General features: G+C 38.1%; 1 long non-coding RNA gene across 1 annotated transcript in view; it reads left to right on the top strand.

Moving 5' to 3' along the window:
* Positions 1-2,664, top strand: part of LOC125961991 (uncharacterized) — a 69,887-nt gene extending 67,223 nt beyond the window's left edge. Inside the window, exon 3 of the long non-coding RNA XR_007473244.1 lies at positions 2,409-2,664. This is a non-coding gene — a long non-coding RNA (uncharacterized LOC125961991). The remainder of the gene's footprint in view (positions 1-2,408) is intronic.
* Positions 2,665-6,000: the final 3,336 nt, after the last annotated feature.

The raw sequence follows: 6,000 nt of genomic DNA on the forward strand, positions 1-6,000 counted from the left end.
TACTCCAGTCAGTTGAATTCTCTCTAGAGTAGGAAATAGTCACCTACTTGATATTATTTGAGAAATGTGGAGAGAGCTTTCTCCTCCTCCTGGTCACAGTGTCTCAAGTTTTACCATTAGAGATTCAGTACTTGGTGTTTGTCATCAGACGTTGCCTTTAAAATATGAATATCCTTGGGAAAAGTGAATCTTCTCATTGTTAGTCATCAATCCTTTTGTGAGCTTGCTTTTACCCAGTGTAAGTGTGAACAGAGACATAAAATTAGGTGAGAGAGAGAGAGAATAAAAATGGGGTGCAAGGAACTGTGGTATAGAGCAGGGGTCCCCAACCCCCGGGCCACAGACTGGTAGTGGTACGCGGCCTGTTAGGACCTGGGCCACACAGCAGGAGGTGAGCAGTGGGCAAGTGAGGGAAGCTTCATCTGCCGCTCCCCATCGCTCTCATTACCTCCTGAACCATCACCCCCACCCCACACCCCGGTCAGTGGAAAAATTGTCTTCCACGAAACTGGTGCCTGCATCGGCATTTTGTCTCTTTCATCCCTGACTCTCGTAGAGTATTATTTACATGATGCTTTGAAAAAGTTAATAAAATATAAGTCTTTGTTTTTGAGAACTTCCTTCAGAATAATCAACAAATATTTATTGTATGTCTCTTCTATGCCACACTTGTTGCTCAGCACATCACATGAATTATTGTACTTACTCCTCAAAGCAACCCTGTTTGCCTGATGAGGAAATGAGGCTCAGAGAAATTTGGTAACTTTCTGAAGGTCACGCAGCAAGCAACTGCCTTTCTGATTGCTAAACATAGATCTTAACCTCTAAACTCTATTTATTCTTAGGGTAATGGGGAACCATTGAACAGTTCCAAGAACAAAAGCAACATGATCAAATTGTATTTTAGAAACATCACACTGGATGTGAATAGACTGGGGGGAAATAAGACTAGATAGAGTCAGGCTAGAAGTTAGAAAGCTATTGCAATTATCTAAGCATGACATGAATGTTGCCCAGGATGTGGAAGTAGAAATGAAAAGATAGATTCAAGCAATATTCAAGAGTAGGCATAAACAGAATTTAACTGGAAGGACAGAAAAGTGTCAAAGATGATCCTTGGGTTTCCAATTTGAGCAACCAGGTAGATAGTTGTTTTCATCAGTTGGAGTTGCTATGACAAAAATACCATAGACTGAGTGGCTTAAACAACAAATATTTATTTCTCACAGTTCTGGAAGCTAGAAGTCCAAGATCAAGACACTGGCAGATGTGGTGTCTGGTGAAAACTCATTTCCTGGTTTGCAAATGACCATTTTCCTCGCTGAGTCCTCACATGGCAGAGAACTCTGAGCTCTTCATCCTCTTATAAGGGCACCAGTCCCATCATGGGGACCCACCCCCATGACCTCATCCAAACCAAATTACCTCCCAAAGGCTCCACCTCCAAATACCATCACATTGGGGATTAGGCTTCAACACATGAATTTGGGGAGGGACGCACACATTCAGTCCACAGCAATGGTGATGCCTTTCACTAAGATGGGAACACAGAAAGAGTATCAGTTTGGGGCTGGGTGTATGTGTGAGGGGGCGGATAATGTTGAGCTCCGAACACATGGTGTTTGGGGTGTCTGTGAAATGTCCAAACGCAGATGTCCAATAAACAGTTTCCTCTATTGGCCTGAAGCTCAAGGAAAGAGATGTGGGCTGGAGATATAAATCTGGAGGTTATCAGGGTATGGATGGAAAGTAGATGAGATCACCCTGGAAAAAGTGCAAAGTAAAAAGAGAAGCCAGCCCTGTGCCATGTCTGAAAAGCGAAATAAAACAAAAGTAAATTAAATCAATATGCAAGAATGGCACAGGCAAGAAGGGAATCCACCAAGAAAATGAAAAGGAACAGTTAGAGAGGTAGAAGAGATAGCAGGGACCGCATGGGAGAACAGGAGCCTAGAAGGATAAAGCTTTCGACGGGAGGAGTGCTCAGCTGCCTTGGCTGCTATAATGTTACTGAGAGATAAAATGAGGCAGGGGATGGTTTTAGCACTAAGGAGGTTGTTGGTGACATGAGGACAGTGGAGTAGACGACAAAAACTAGACTTCAGTCTTCCTCTAGTTGCTAAATGGACGCATAGTATAGTGTAAATCTTTACATAAGTCTGAGAAAAATAAACTTCATGCATCTTCTTTGTCAATGAGTATTTTAATTACTTGTATTATTCCAAATACTTTGTGCACACTAAAATCATTCAATCCTAATACCCTAATTGGTATTTTACTTTCATTTCTGGAGGCCATTCGATTCTAATTTTACAATCTGGTTTTTTTTTTTCAAACTCAGTGATGATATTCTTGATGAAGACAGTGTAATTTTGAGATATTAAGAGAGTTTTTATTTTTTTATACAGGTGCTCTCTGACAAACAAAGCAAAGAGAGAGCAGGTAAGTCTCTTTGATGAAGTCTGTTTTACTATTTATCTATAAAAGTTGTTTGAAGAGCCTTGCCTAGTCACTATAAATTTAAGCATGCCACAAGTCTTGCTGAATAATTGATAGTCACAGTATGATGTTAAATTAGAGTATATTCTACGTCTTGAAAACTGGATCAGTCCACTCAGTTTTTCCCTGGTACTCGTGCAGCCATATTGTGGGTTTAATTCCTGTTTTGTACAGTTGGTTCTATACGGATAGAAATTACTTTGCATAACTAGACCTGTTGTGATCATTTCGCTGTCTATACAAATATGTTGTATAGATAGTGAAATCATTATGTTGTACAGCTGAAACTACTATACTGTTATATGCGAACCATATCTCAACAAAATTTTAATGAAATTAAAAAAAGAAATTCCTTTGCCTAACCAGACTTTATCTTGAAATATATACTATAGATAAAGTAGTAACAAAAGCTTACACCCGTACCAAAACAACTGCTCAGGTGAGTCCTCTTAACAATAAAAAAGGGTAGCAATTTTTCTTTGTATAGCTTCTGTATTTGGAAGTGTTCTGTGTAAATCAAAATGTTTTACATCTTTTTTTTATTTAAATGTTTTACATCTTAATTTATTGAATTTCTTATTTCAATAACTACATAAAATAACAGCTAACAACCCCCTGAACCACCACTTCTTACCAACGGTTTAGCAGCTGTTGTTTTATTTGAACAGTTCTTTATTTGAACAGTCATTGTGGACATACTCTGAATCTTCTCATTTGTCCTTACTTCATATGGTCATTTAAATGTTTACACTTGAAAGGAAGCCACTTCAAAAACTTTGTGTGACTCCACTACACACATTCTTTACATGTTGAAGATAATATGTTTCTGGAAAAGTTCAATGAAAAAATTAAAACTTCTTTTCTCTGAGTTAATATCTTTAAAGGCTTTTTTGAAATAATCTTGTCAAATAATGCCACTAAAAAATAATACTCTAATGCTGCCCTTATCTTTGGTAACCATCATTGTTTTCGTTTTCGAAGACCTCTTTTTCTTTAATCTGTTGGAGAAAACTTTTAGTCCCTATTCAGATACCCAAGATCTCAGCTTCAGTTCAAATTAGCATCAGCATTGGGTCTCTGGGATATAGTCATCTGCTGTTCTTCTGTCTCCTGGGGAGATTTGTAAGGAGACTTTCGCACTGGACCAACAAGTGTGCAGGGCCCACCAGCTGTAGCAAAATCACCAGACCGAGTTTTCTTCTGCTGTTCTGTGAAATGCTTGTAGCATCAAGCATGCACAGTTTTGTCCATATCCATTTTTATATTTGAGACCTTAACAATACATAACCTTCAACCAACTGACACCTAAGTAGGGAATAAGCAAAGCCCACTTTTAAAATCTTATGAATGTGTCCCAGTTGTAAACTATGCCATAAGTAGAACCCTCTGTGCTTCACCTCTCTTGTTGAATTTCCAACCTGAGCTAGAGTTGATCTTGAATTTACGTCAGCAAAGACTGTGCTTCACTCCAGAAATCACCAAATGAGGGATTTACACAAAAAAGTAGCATGTGAACGTTTTAACTAGAATGTGATAGATTTATTTTCTTTTTATCATAAGCAAATCAAACTTGTTATAGTTAAAAAATACTTTCCATCACATAAAAGCTACAGTCAAGAGAGTAAATAAGAAACAACTGCCGTTAACTCCTGGCCAGAACTGACAAGTACTTTTCTAACAAATCTCCAATGAGGAAGTCCGTCTTTCGTGACTCTGATCCGGTGTAAATGCACCAGATTGGATGTGGAGCTTACCTACCACTATTCAGGTATCACGCAGTGGGGCTTCAATCTACCAGAGGCTCAAGTTTTAGCTGCTTATGCACTCTGCCAGCTAGTGTTTCATCTTGACAGAAAAAAAAAGAATAGGCAAGCAGGCCAGCAGAAACTAGAAAAGAGTCAAATCAGTTTTCACATAAATTTTATGGAAAGCGCTTTGGGAGTAGGAAATATTGGTGAGGGAAGTCTGAGGAGAATTTTTCTTCACATGTAAATCAGAGGAGAATTTTTGAAGCCTAATTCAAATTTCCATGCAAATGTAAAATAGTCCATAAGTTTGGGTTTTTCAATAACAGCTGTCCTCTTTTTTTTTTATCTCATCTTTCAGATTATTTTTACAATTCAAATTTTTAATGGTCATTCCTTCCTGCTGTTTGTAAAATGTGAAGCCAGATCCCCTCATTTTTGGTTTCCCATCATTGATTCTTGATTGGAGTGTCCAAGAGCTTCTCTCTGTGTGTTTTACCAAAGATGTAATATAGAGGTCAGACAGAAGAGGCTATTCAATATAGAGAGACGTAAGATGTAACATGACATAGAAAAAGGACATACTGTGACCCAGCCTCACTGTTTGCCCTTGTAAGGTGATTCCTAATGATTCTTTCTTGTGTGGCCTGATCCACATTGCCCTCTGGTCTCAGTCACTGGAGAGAGATAAATGGGAAACCCAATGTAATAGTGAGCTCAAGCAGAAAAGCTTAGGCACAAGGAGGTGGTCTAAAGGCCAGTCGATGTGCTTACCTTCACTAATAGTTTAAGAGAGGGTGTCACTAATAGTTTAAGAGAGGGTGTCACTACACTCTTTTTTAAGGGATCCAATAAACTGTCCAATAGGACCAAAATATTTCAGCCTAGTTGTGGAAGGGATATTTGCTATGGTAACAGTGGAGTAAATTCTGAGTTTATGCCGATCAACACTGTGACCTTTGTGAGATAAAAAGTCAAAATGGAAATAAATGGTACATATTATGGTATGACTTCCTAATGGAATGAAAAATTAATTCATTTTTGAAAAGTAAATATAAATGTTTAAAAACTAACCCATATAGCTGTAGTTGACTTGATCTGCCCTTAAATTCAGTTTCTCATGGTATGTATTTTTCCTTTCTTCAATTTGTAAATAGGAGACCAAAGCCAAATTCCAGTATTGCTCACTATCAAGAATATTTGAATCTTGTACTGATAAACTGTTCTTCACGTACAATGTACGTTTCGCTTCCAGAGTGTAAAAAAAAAAATTTCTCTTCCATTTAGAAAATGAGTTAAAAACCTAGGGAAAATAAGGTCACATCTGAAGAAATCACTTATGTTATTTTTTTCTCAGTAATTTCATTAGGGCAACGCGGACAGCTCCTCCAAGCACAGTTTCAAAACAAGTTTCTTGGCCATAACTATCCCTCCTTCCTGAGAGTACTGTAATTACTTTCTGCCCCCTCAGCTTCATTGTGTTATGGAGTTTTGTTAGGCCCATTATCAAGAATATGAAGACTCTGTCACAAAAAGAGTTTCCCAAGTGATAGAGGTGCAGGGCACACAGGGAGTCAAAAGTGCAGCCAAATCCAATGATTATGAACAGAAGCATATGCTATGGAATACACATTCTTCCATTTCATTAGAATTTACTTCTAGTGACAAATGCCCAAGATCGAGAAATTCTCAATGCCCCTCACCAACCCCAATTGGAAATTATGACTTCATTTTAACTCATAGAGTGTTGAACATC

Source organism: Orcinus orca, chromosome 18 (assembly GCF_937001465.1).
Source record: "Orcinus orca chromosome 18, mOrcOrc1.1, whole genome shotgun sequence".
Taxonomy (NCBI): domain Eukaryota; kingdom Metazoa; phylum Chordata; class Mammalia; order Artiodactyla; family Delphinidae; genus Orcinus; species Orcinus orca.